Source organism: Heterocephalus glaber, unplaced genomic scaffold (assembly GCF_053883595.1).
Source record: "Heterocephalus glaber isolate CG9 unplaced genomic scaffold, H.glaber_assembly_v1.0 deba00001461, whole genome shotgun sequence".
NCBI lineage: Eukaryota > Metazoa > Chordata > Mammalia > Rodentia > Bathyergidae > Heterocephalus > Heterocephalus glaber.
In genome coordinates, this window is record NW_028258308.1 from 15,826,029 (window position 1) to 15,839,758 (window position 13,730).

The 13,730-nt window shown below is 37.2% G+C and overlaps 1 protein-coding gene across 22 annotated transcripts in view; it reads left to right on the forward strand.

Annotated features, from left to right (window-relative positions):
- The window catches only part of Tenm3 (teneurin transmembrane protein 3), a 2,554,979-nt gene that overhangs the window by 2,083,629 nt on the left and 457,620 nt on the right, over window positions 1-13,730 (forward strand). The window lies entirely within an intron of this gene.

A 13,730-nucleotide genomic window follows, 5' to 3' on the forward strand; every position in this document is an offset into this window, starting at 1 on the left:
AGTAAGAATTATGATCCTAGATAATCTGATCCATCCAGCCCAGCTCTGTGGAAGTGACTGTTACCCAAGAGCCTGCACTGAAGTGTTCACTTTCTTTCTCTGAGGCACCCTGATTCATTAAGGTCACACCTTAGCACATCCTAGTTTCCAATAATATAGCCCACTATGTCTTTGTCATTTACATCTCTTTCTTAAACATTTTTACACTGTTTTCTGCCTGCATATCTTACCTAGTGGAATATTGATTTTAATATTCACAGTTCTCAACTAATTTCCATGTTGAAGACAATAGTTTTTAAATTAGGTATGCAATTATGTTGTGTTTCATCTAATACAGCCTTGAGATGTGGGCGAGATTTTTTACTAATGAAGGTAAAATCCTCTTATGTTTGTATTGTGTATTATAATTTACATAAAACTTAGTGTTCATTAGCTAATTTAACTAGGAAAGGAGAAACATAGGTTAAACTTAAATAATAAAAAATATATTGATTCTTTTCCAATCACCTCACAGTGTGACTAAGAGTTTTACATTGGGCAGGAACACATTTAAAGAAAAATGATAATGCAACAAATTGTTCCAAAGTCTGAAATTTTTCCATGATTCTCTTCTTCTCTGCATGGTGAAAAGAGCCATCCTAACTATATTGAAATAATATTCTCTCCCCCAAACAAGTTTATATAAGAAAACCCATTTGATTTCTTAAAGAGAGATTTTTCTCCCTAGAGCATGTCTTAGTAATTACTGATATCAAATTTATGCCAAAGGACAAAACTGCTTAAGATTTTAAATTCATTTCTAAGAGGACAAATAAAAGACATTTGAGATATGTATTCTTGGTAAGTCAGGGGGCGTTAGTTCATTTTACCATGCACTATAATTCTAAACTTGTTTTTTTCTCTCTCTCATATTGTCTAAACAGCTGAAATAGATTATCAATGTACATTTTTCACCAATTAAGAAAAAGTAGGTAGCACAGAAATACATGTGATCTGAACCCAGTATAAAATCTTACTTTCTGTAACAAGAATAACTGCTTAGTGCCTCTTTGGGGGATAGGCACCCCTACACTGTGGAAGACTATTAGGAGACAAAGCAGCACATGTGGCTATGTGCTGGGGAGGCTCTTCTCCACCCCAAGCAAGCATTTAGTTTTGGCAGAGCAGAGGATGCTTAAACAGGTTAAAAATAGCACACTGAAATTTTCACCTCCTAGGCAGCGTTAATCCAGTGCAGACTGTTGTTGACGACATTGGCAATACCATCTGTGGAAACCCTGGAACTGAAGTTTGTAGGGGACCAAAGAGTACTATTACTCAGCTCCCTGCAAGCCAAGGACTAAAGAAGGAAAGGGGGCATAGGAAAGAGAAATGAGCCAGACAGCAGATGGAGGCCTCTTGTCAGGAGCTGAATGGTGTAGTTCGAAGAAGTTTAAGAGCAGAAGCAAAAAGCAGAGCAAAGTTCAGTGATGGCGCTATGAGTCACTTGACAGGCTCCTACATTAGAATTTATTAAAATCACCAGTGTACTGCTGACTCTGGCTGCTGTGTAGTGACGCCTTACTGTGTGCACAGGCACCTTCTGAGCTAGGTCCTGATAGTAGCCTCCTTTCCTAGATCCAGATATTTGAGTGTTAGAGATCCCAAGGCTAGAGCATAGGAAGCTTAGACTCGAACCCCCGCCGGTCTACTTCTAGCTCTCAGGCTTGGATTCTCTGCACAGTTCCCAATGCAGAAAGCAGGAGAAGTTCAGTATAAGAATTGCCATTTGGCATATTGGAGTCAGTTTGCTTCAGTTCCTCATTTAAATGGTGTTGGTATGGATAGTGAAAAGTGAGCAAGCTCAAGACATCTATAGGAAGGAAAATTGATCTTTGTCATGGGGTGGGTACTGATGAGGGCAGTAGAAGAGTTGCAAATACTTTTTTTCTCCTCTTTGGTTAGATGTGGGAAGTGTTTGTAGCTGGAGAAGGAGGTGTAAGAGAGAAATGAGTAAGGGAAGTCGGCTATCAGATTTTTTTTTTTTTTTGAGCAAGCATAATGAAAAATCCTCCCAGGCTTTCATTTTCTTTGAACCTGACAAATGTCAATTTTTCCTTACTGACTATTATGCTGTGGGATTAATTATTTAATTGACAAAATGTACTTCCTGACACAGCTCCTGACATCATACACATAATAAAAATGAAAGATTAAAAATATTAATAATAGCCAGAGATCTTTGAAACAATTCCAAAGAACCAGGCTAATTTAGCTTGTCCATGGAGTTTTGAAACAGCACATCAGTCCTGTACTCACTGACTCCTTGAATGACACAGGAAAATGCCGCTTCAGCTGAGAAGGAAGGGAGAAGTGGAGACCCTGTTAATGCAATTTACATGGAGAATTCAAATTTTAAAAATACAGTATTTTTATTTTTATCAGCCAACTTTATGGCCTATCATTAGAGTGATTTTAATCATTTTTATGGCTTTACTGACTGGCAGGTGACTACTGTTAATTACATGTTATATTTAGATACTGTAAAGCTGGGGATGATTTCATTTTCACAGTGATGTGTAATTTGACTGGATCTCACATAGATCTTTCTCTGTTTAAATCTGTTCACATGGCTTGTTGGTGATAGAAATAGTTGCTCTTTCAGCATCTGTGAAGCTCTCTATAGGTGTGATGGGGTTAGAGTAACAATGGTGTGTTTTGCATTCTTGGATATTATTTTCTTTGATTCGTCTTTGAAGAGAATTTATTCCATCAGATCTGAGACACATTTCTTATGAAACAGCTGCATAAGATCATCTCGTGGTTTTGGAGAAATGATAAAATGAAAGACTTTTTGTTTCCTGCTGCCGTTCTCTCTGCGTTGTATATTCCTGTAGTGTTCTTGACCAAACAAGAATTCTTATCAACTCCAACAAGCAATGTTGGACATAAGTGTGAATTTTGAAAAGAGGTGGAAATGAGAATACTTTCGTCCCATTGAACCAAAGCCTAAAAATAGCCATCTCTGAGACAGTCCTAACACAAAGTGTTTAATAGTCTGCAGTTGGTGTTAAGGTTGTGAATCTCAGAATTTTTAAATGAAAATACTAATTTCTAGAATGGCAGTGAGGAGGAAGAGTATTATTCTGTTTGTTTGTTTGTTTCTTTTTTTTCAGTACTAAGGATTGAACACAATGCCTTTGCACTGGGTGACATCCACAGTAATTTTTTTTATCCTTCTATTCTGAAAAAGAGTCTCATTAAGTCACTAAATTGCCCAGGCTGGACTTGAACTTGCCATTTCCTACTTCAGCCTCCCATATTATAGGCATGCCCCATCACACCCAGGAGGTTATTGGTTTTTAAATTTTAAAACAGAACGATATCCATATTTGTTCTCCAGTGAAATCAAAATAGAAAATGCATGTGCAAAAAAGGAAGGGGATGGGGAAGGCAGATTGACAAAGATGCATTCGCTGACTGCTGAGTGTGACTCACCATAGTCTTCCTTTACAGTGTCTTTTCAGTCTCAGAAATTCTTCTCTTTGGAGCTTGCCTTGTCTTTATTCTTATCATACAGTAGGTCCCAGCTCCTGCAAGAATGGCTTCTGCTTTTTATCTCATGATATTGTTGGTCCAAGGATAGTTCAAGTTTAATCTGGGAGTTCTGCTAGGGAGAGGAAATAAAGAGAAGAAAAAAATATGGTTCTCAGAAGTCCTGAATCCTTGCTGGTGAACTTCCCTTGTGTGCTAGATCCCAAGGCCTGGTCTTTTAAAAAATTTTCTCTTGCTAGAGATGAATCAGGGGCATCATGCATGCTAGTCAAGTGCCCTGCCAGTGAGCTACCATCTCTAGCCCTAGTCCATCTTTTATGTAATATTCCAGAAGCCAGAGCTGCCCCTCACCAAGGAAGAAATTGAAGAATGTTAGAAGAACAGCCTGGGCTCTCCTGTAGTGTGTATCCAGGACTGCCAGGACTGTGGCATGAATGTAGCTTGAATGATGCCTGATCTACTCAGCCAAATCCTTACCTCCACTGAATTGAGCAGTAATGAAGGGTGCAAATGAAATGAGGAAATCTATTAAGATCCTGAGGATTGAGCTGATGCAGGTACTTTTCCCTTTGGGGATAGGTGAAACCTCAGAACGGGGTGAAAATGGGAGACTGCTGTGACTCTGTGGTTCCAAAGAGAAACCTGTCCCTGCCTCTCTCTCTCTCTCTCTCTCTTTCTCTCTCTCTCTCTCTCCCTCCCTCTCTCTCCCTCCCTCCCTCCCTCTCTCTCTCTCTCTCTCCCTCTCCCCCTCTCTCCCTCTCTCCCTCTCTCTCCCTACTTGAGTGAATATTGCCTTAGAGGAGCAGCTTGTTTCCTTGCCCCTCAGGAAGATACATTTCTCCACTCTTAGTATTGAGAGTGGCAGCTACACAAATCAGGGAGTAGAAAGATTCGTCATTAGATTTTGACAGAACTCTCCCTGTTTCTTAAGGCTCTCAGGAAAACAACATGATTATTGGTACCCAGCAAGCAGGAAATGGCGTAGGGTGCAAACAGAATAGGAAGCATAAAATGAAAATAAATAATGGAGATAATAGAAGACATCTTGAGCCTGAATAAAAGATTATATCAAGAGCACCTATGGAAAACCAAGTACAACTGAAAAACACCCACCACCAACAAAATGAACAATCAAAAGCTAGAGGAAAGGCCATAATTTACAAACTAAAAATTAAAAAGGGCTAGGGTAGGGCATGTAGCTTAGTGGTAGACACATGCTTGGCATGCATAAGATCTTGGATTCAATTCCCAGCAGCAAAGAAAGAACAGAAGAAAGTAAAATAGTTTATTTAAAGAAGAGTGTCTTAATTACTTTTCTCATTTCTGAGAAAAAAAACCCCTCACTCTCGAAGTTAAGGGAGGAAAGGTTTATTTTGGCTCATAGTTTGTAGAGGTTTCAGTTCATAGGCAGCAGGCTCCAAGGCAGGGCATTATGGCAGAGGCAGAACAGTCTATGGCAGAACAGGCAGTAAAAAGCAGAAGCAAGGAGCCTGCCTCTCTGTTTTATCCCACCAAGGCTATAAGCCTAATGATTGATTCTGCCCACACCCAGGGTGGGCCTTCCCATTATCCACATCCAGAACTATGCTAAACCATTCACTGGACTAATTTAGTAATCACACACCTTTAATCCATATTCACACACCCTAGATCCAGCCACCTCTGAAAAGCCCAATAGGAACACATGAGGCTTTGGGGGCCATCTAGAGTCCAAATCAATAATTTTGAAGACCAAGTAGAAGAAATACCTAAAACAAGAAACATAGTTAATATGAGTTCTTACCCCCTCAACACACACATATACCAAAGCACATCCTAGAAAATGTCTTTACCTTTAGGGATTAAAAATATTTTGCCACCTCACCCCAGAAAGAGTGGCTGCTATCAAGAAATCAACCAATAACAAATGCTGGCAGGGGTGTGGAGAGAAAGGAACCCTTCTCCATTGTTGGTGGGAGTGCGGACTGGTGCAACCACTATGGAAATCAGTATGGAGATACCTCAAAGAACTAGGGCTGGAGGTCCCATTTGACTCAGCTATTTCCCTGCTGGGTATTTTCCCAAAAAGAATTAAAAGAATCATACCACAGAGATATATGTGTACCCATGTTTATTGTGGCACAGTTTATAATAGCTAAAGCTTGGAATCAGCCCAAGTGCCCATCAACTGGAAACTGGATAAAGAGGATGTGGTTGTTTTTTTTTTACAAAATGGAGTACTACTCAGCCATAAAGAATGAGAAACTAGAGTCATTTATAGCTAAATGGATGCATATTGAGACCATACTCTTAAGTGAAATAAATAAGACACACATGTGTAAATACTGAATAGTTTCTCTAGTGTGAGAAACTGAGAGTGTACATAAGGATTAAAAGGATTAATAACTAATAATTGATACTTTGAAATAGGAAAAGGTCCAAAGGGGTAGGGGTGGTGGGAGGGGAAGGGGAAAGGAAAGAATGGAAAGGCAAAATTATGAGAAAAGAAAAAAAAATGGAAACGAAGTATGTAAACAGGGAAGGGTTTAGGGGTGAAGGGCACACAGGTAATGGTGAAAAAATGAGAACCAAAATACATCATGTATAGGTACAAGCACCCAAAGATAAATGTAAATGTATTGTATACCTAAAATGTACCAATAAAAGAATTTAAGTAAAAATAAAAATAAAAAAAAATTTAAAAAAACATTTTGCAAGATTCAAGAGAGAAAAAACAAGTTACTTTTCTTCTTTCTTAAAAAGAAAAACAATGTCTAAAATTAGTAATGAATATACTAATCTGCAACAATGAAAGCTGGAAGGAGTGGAATAATAACTACTAAGAGAAAAAAACAACTCCAGCCAGAATATTGACATTACTATATGCAGAGACAATATTCTAGGGAAGGAAAGATATCTTTTGTCACCTATCATAACAAGGTTCATGACTGGCCACTGAAGAGAGATTAACAAGAGGGAAGCATAAAGATTTATTTAAGTTTTATGTGCCATGGGAGCTTCATAAGGAAGTGAAGACCCAAGGAAATGGCCAAACATGCATATTCACGCTTAGGTTTGATGAGGTGGACAGTCATGGAGAAGTATGGACAGATAAGGTATGATCTGCTGGTAGTGTTAGGGGAAAAGAAATTTATCTTTCTACTTTCTGAAGTTTCAATAATTTGAGTCTGTAAAGCAAACTGAGAACAGCTCGATAGGAGAAAAGGCTTACAAGTTTATTAGCGTGCAGTTTTATGGCAGTCACACAGAATATGAAACCCAAGGAAAAGCCAGATGCTTGGATTTTAAACAGCAGTCTAAGCTACAGAAAGAAGTATGGGCTTGGAGCTCCTGGCAGGAGGTGGTGACAAAAGTTATGGGAGGACATGAGAAGAAACTGCATTGCAGGCAAAGCCTGTCTTGCTATACAAATAAAGTCTCCAATAACAGCCCTGTCAAGAAATCTTGGTTGCTTGTAGCACAGTTTCTCTGGGTGAAGTGTCAGATCTTTGGTCTCCTCTTGCTGTAAGTTAATCTTCTTCATTTAATGAGATTAAGAAGGGTCCAAGACAATTGCAATCCTTTTGGAGGAACTTCCCTCAGGGAGATAAGAAAATTTCAGGGAAAGCCTCTACCTGAGGTTTGGAGAGAAGTGGAGGAGTGTTTAGAAAGGCCTGCATGCTCAGATTCTTATCTGTGTTCCCGTGTTTTTAGAGAAAAAGATGTTCCTTTCACATGGGTATAGGAAGGATACCTCTCCAGTTGCAATCAAATGCATCTTGGTGAATGCAAGCCAATAAGCACAACCCAGAGACAAAAGTGAAGAAAGGTTTATTATTTATAGCATGTAAAAAGAACACTAGAAAGAATTCTCAAAGCAGTACCTCCCTGAACAAAGAAAGCAAGGGGCTTTTATTGGGGAAACTCATATGTATTCATATAGGAAAGACTCATCACATGAAGAGGGAAGCACATTCCAGAGCAAGCTCAGTTCAAGGTCATATGTCACATATTCAAAAAACTGTTAGGGGAATGCCTCTGGGAAGAGGATTTAGTATTATAATGAGCGACATTACTTTAGGTTCCTAAAGAAGAGTGAGTCAGAGTAACAACCATGGCTGGTTGGTTCCTTGTGAGTTTCTCTGGAGGCCATCTTTGAAGGAACATCAGCAGTCACTTAAAGGGTCAGCAGTCTCCCCATGGAAACATGGGTGATTGCCTTTAGAATTAGCTGCTAAGTGGCTAATACAGTGAGAGCCTTATGACCTGGTTTAGGGGAGAAAGGTTAGAGATGGTTAGAGAGTGACTTCCTAAATTTTATGCTCTGCTTCAAGAGAAAATAGTGAGGGAAAAGTGAGAGGGACCTTTTTTGCGTTCCTTATTTTCTCAGATCCCAAGGTGCATATTTTGGGGTAGCATGTTCTGAACCTCTATAAGTATCATTCATCTCTCAGAATGAATAAAATATATTTAGGGAGTGCAAAGATTCAAAGGCCATATCAACTTTGTACACCATAGTATTCAAGGAGGAATACCAACTGAATCAGAATCAAGGCTCTGAGGACAAGAGGTCAGGAGAAAGTGGCTTTGTGGTCCAACATCTGGTCACAACTCAAATGATTATAGAGCAACTGCAAACAAGTAAGGAACACGTCAAGGGAAACCTTAACAAAATGGTGGAACTAAACGTCCTTATCAATTTCAGCAAAGTCAAGTAGTTGGGGAAGGTGGAGGGGAAAGGAAAAGTGCTCAAAATTTCACCTCATCTGAAGAAAGAAAAGTGGAAACAGTTATGGAATAGAACTTTGGTGGTGGGAAGTAATTGCTATCTTGCATTTCTCTAATAATGGAAAACATATATTTAAATATGAATGTCAGAAAAGGGAAAGTAATCATTAGCAGAATGAAAAAAAGCAGAATAGGCCTACCTAATTAGCAGGGGGAAAGGGAATGAATAGCAATCTGGACAAATTAGCAAAAACAGCTCCAAGGAAAAGGAGGAAACAAGGAAAATTATGAATAATCATAAAACAAGATGGAAGGAATCAATCTATACTACATATAGGAACTGTAAAGGTACTGACTTTTCACAAACTATTCAATTGATTCATAAAAGTTATAGTATTTATAAGAAACATACTAAAATGGAAAAATGATTGAGATTAATGAGATACCAGGTAAATACAAACAGAAAGAAGGCAGAAGTGGCAGTATTAATAGCAGGAGTGGTAGAATTTATTATAAAAACTAAACAAGATAAAGAGGACCATTGGGTAAATGATAAAAGACACACTGTACAGAGGGTGAACCCTCTTAAATTGCATACATTAAATAATATAATAGGTGAACTTACAAAGCAAAAGCTATTAGGTTAAAAAGTAAAGAAACATTTACAGTGGGACATTCTTATTCACTTCCTTCAGAATCAGGCATATCTAAAAGACAAAACTAAGATAACTATATAATATTAATCAAAATTTTTAGAGATAGATTAGGTGGTAATCCCAGCAATGCGGGAGGCTAAGGCATGAGGATCACAAGTTTGAGTCTAGCTGGGACAATTTAGCAACTTAGTGAAACGCTCTCAAAATAAAAAATGATCAAGAACTAGAGATGTAGCTCAGGGCAGAGAACCTGGATTCAATACTCAGTACCATTAAAAAATTGAAACACATTTAGTTATGACTAGGTAGATAGGTAGGTAAATTTATAATGTCGGGTAGGAAAGATACAATATTACATGTATCTATGGAATAGAAACTGATTATATATTTAGACACAAATAGAAACACAAAAAAAATCCAGAAAGGACTTTATAAGCCAAAATATTTGATCGTGAAATTAGAAATAACAAAAACATAAACAAAAAACACTTCTCTCCTATTGATTATGATGTCCCTTGATTATAACCTAAAACAATAGAAAACAATGAAAATAAAATTCTTCCAAAGTTTATGCAAGACAGTGAAAACCACAATAATAGGAAAAATACACTGTTAAGGAATATATTTAAAAAATGATAATCAATGAGAAAGCAATTTACTATATACATCTTAAAATGAATAAATATCAGGAAAATAAACACCCCCAAAATAAAGAGGGTTAAATAATTAAGATAAAATTGAAATTAGAAACAAATAAAAATGCTGATTCTTAGAAAAGACTAGTAAAGTAGATGGCCTCTCCTAATCCCAATTGAGGAATAATTAGAACAAAAATAAGGATATGGAAAAGATGCAAAAGAGTACCAACTTAATAGGACTATTTTCAGCAATGAGTTTTAAAAATCTAATGGAATTTATTATTTCTGACAACATATGATTAATTCAGATGATTTTAGAACATGGAGAAAACTTGTCAAAACCAGTAATCTCAGAAGAGATTAGGAATGTAGAATTAAAAGAAACACCTGAAAAGAGAGAGGTAAGAGCAGACATGATGATACATGCCTATAGTAGTACTCTGTGAGGCTGAGACAGGAGGGTCACAAGTTCCAGCCAAGCCTGGAAATGTAGTGATTTATTAAGAACCTATCTCAAAAGAAAAAAATTAAAGGGGTCAGGGGCTGGACTTATAGCTCAGTGTGAAGGCCTTAGGTTCAATCCCCAGTACAACTAAGAAAATGTCAAAAAGGGATAGATAGGTTCCTAGATGAATTTTTTTTTTTAGGCACATTTACCCTTGTTGAAATTTTATTAATTTTTTTTTGCATTTTTTCATTAAGTTTATTAGTACATTTTAGGTATAAAATACAGTTTCATTCATTGTTGGGACCTTGTACCTTTACATGATGTATCTTAGTTCTTATTTTTTCCCCATTTCCCGGCCCTCCCTTTACCCCCTCCATCCTTCTCTATTTACAGAGACTTTATTTGCATTTTTTCCTTTTCTCATATTTTTTTCTCTTCTTTCCTTTCCCCTACCCTTCCCACTTCCCCCACTCACTTGAACTTGTATACACTTTTAGTATTTCACACCAGAGAAATTATTCAGTATTTACCTGTGTGTCCTATTTATTTCACTTAAGAGTATGGCCTCAATGTGCATCCACTTAGCTATAACTGTCTCTAGTTTCTCTTTCTTTATGGCAGAGTAGTAGACCATTTTATAGAAAAACAACCACATCTTCTTTATCCAGTTTCCAGTTGATGGGTATTTGGGCTGTTTCCAAGTTTTAGCTATTACAAACTGCTGCTATAAACATGGGTATGCAAATATCACTGTGGTATGATTCTTTCACTTCTTTTGGAAAGATACCCAGCAGATGGATAGCTGGGCCAAATGGGACCTCTAGTCCTAGTTCTTTAAGGTATCTCCATACTGATTTCCACAGTGGTTGCACCAGTCTGCACTCCCACCAACAGTGGAGGAGGATTCCTTTCTCCCCACAGCCCTGCCAGCATTTGCTATTCGTTGATTTCTTGATAGCAGCCATGCTTTCTGGAGTGAGGTGGAATCTCAGTGTTGTTTTCATCTGCATCTCTTAAATGGCCAGTGATATTGAACATTTTTTTCATATATTTATTTGCTGCTTTTACTTATTTGTCCGAGAAATATCTGTTCATTTCAGATGCCCATTTTTAATTCTTTTTTTTAATGTTTGAGGGGTCTGATTTATTGAGTTCTTTATATATTCTAGATAGTAGACCTTTGTCTGAGGAACAGCTGGTAAAAACTTTTTCCCACATTGTAGGTTGTCTCTTAGCTCTGTTGGTGGTTTCTCTTGCAGTGCAGAAGCTTTTTAATAAGATGAGATCCCAGTTGTTGATTCTTTGTGCAAGTTCCTGTGCTACTGAGGATTTGTTCATAAAATCTTTTCCTTTGCCAATGTCTTCAAAAGTTCCACCTAACTTACCTTCCAGTAAGTTTAGTGTTTCTGTTTTAATATTTAGATCTTTAATCCACTTCAATTTTAGTTTAGTGCATGGTGAAAGATAGGGATCTAGTTTTAATTTTTGGTAGGTTGAAATCCAGTTTTTCCAACACTGTTTATTAAAAAGGCTATCTTTCCTCCAGTGAGGATGATTGGCTCCTTTGTCAAAGATGAGGTAGCTGAGTATGTCTGAAGTTGTTTCTGTATCTTCTAATGTATTCCACTGATTCTCAGGTCTGTTGCGTTGCCAGTGCCATGCTGTTTTTATCACCGTGGCTTTGTAGTATAATTTCAAGTTGGGGATTGTGATACCCCCAGCCATGTCTCTGTTGCCTAGAATTGCTTTTGCTATTCTAGGTCTCTTCTGGTTCCAAATGAATTTTTGGATTCTTTTCTCTAGTTCTGTGAAACATACTGTTGGGATTTCAATTGGGATTGCATTGAATCTGTATAGCAGCTTTGGAAGTATGGCCATTTGTACTATATTGGTTCTTCCTACCCAGGAACAAGGGATATCTTTCCATTTTCTTATATCCTCTTCTATCATTTTTTTCAAAGTGCTGTACTTTTCAGTGTAGAGGTCTTTTGTCTCCTTTGTTAGATTGATTCCTAGATATTTCATTTTTTTGGATGCTATTGTGAAAGGAATTGTTTCCTTATTTCTCTCTCAGTGAGTCTGTTATTTGTGTACAAGAAGGCTATTGATTTTTGAGTGTTTACCTTGTATCCAACTACTCTACTGAATGTGTCAATTAAGTCTAGAAGCATTTTGGCAGAATATTTGGGGTGTTCTATGTAGAGTATCATATCATCAGCAAATAATGACAGTTTAACTTCTTCTTTTCCTATTTTTATTCCTTTTACTTCTTTCTCTTGTCTAATGTTTCCAGAACTATATTGAACAGGAGTGGTGATAGTGGACATCTTTGTCTTGTACCTGATTTTAGCGTGAAGGTTTTCAGTTTTTGACCATTTAGTATGATGTTGGCTGCTGGTTTTTCATAGATAGTCTGTATTATCTTGAGATAAAGACCACCTATTCCAGTTATCTGTAGGGTTTTTATCATGAATGGGTGTTGGATTTTGTCGAATACTTTTTCTGCATCTATTGAGATGATCATATGGTTTTTGTCCTTGACTCTGTTAATAGAATGTCTTACATTTATTGATTTATGTATGTTGAACCATCCTTGCAATCCCTAGGATAAATCTGACTTGGTCAGGGTGTACGATCTTCTTGATGACCCTCTGTATTCTGTTTGCCAGTATCTTATTGAGGATTTTTACATCTATGTTCATTAGGGAGATTGGCCTGTAGTTCTCTATTTTGGTAAGGTCTTTCCCTGGTTTGGAAATGAAAGTAACAGTTGATTCCAGGAATGAGTCTGAAAGTATTGCTTCCCTTTCAATTTCATTGAAGAGTTTAAAGAGTATTGGGAATAGATCTTCTCTAAATGTCTTGTAGAATTCAGCAGTGAAGCCATCATTCAACTTTGGTAATTCATATGTATCTAGGAACCTGCCCATTTCTTCTGTGTTTTACATTTTATTAGAGTACAGGTTCTCGAAGTAGGTATTGCTGATCCTCTGGATTTCTGCTGGATCTTTTGTGACTTCACCTTTTTTATTCCTAATTGCATGAACTTGAGCCTTTTTTCCCCTTTTTTGATAAGGTTGGCTAAGGGTTTATCAATTTTATTTATTCTTTCAAAAAACCAACTCTTCGATTTGTTGATTTTTTGTATCATTCTCTTAGTCTCCATTGCATGGATTTCTGCTCTGATCTTATAATTTCCTCCCTTGTATGAGCTTTGGGTTTGTCTCACTCTTCTTTTTCTAGGAGCTTAAGGTTCAGCGTTAGGTTGTTTATTTTAGCTCACTCTGTTTTCCTAATACGGGCATTTACTGCTATGAATTTCCCTCCTAGAACTGCTTTCATTGTGTTCCATAGATTCCTGTATGTTGTATTGGCATTATCATTTAATTGTAGAAACTGTCTAATTTCTTCTTTAATTTTCTCTGTGAGCCATTGGTTGCTCAGGAGGGTGTTATTCAATTTCCATGTGTTTGTGCAGTTCTTGTGGTTTCTTATGCTATTGATCTCCAGGTGAATTGCACTATGATCTGATAATATACAGGGGATAACTTCAATTCCTTTGCATTTACTTAAACATGTTCTATGAGCTAGCATGTGGTCTATTTTGGAGAATGACTGTGTGCACCCAAAAATAATGTATTTTCTGATTTTGTGGGGTGAAACACTCTGTAGACATCTATTAAGTCCATTTCTTCAAAAGCTTGGCTCAGTTCTATTATTTTGTTGTTGATTTTTTGTCTAGATGAT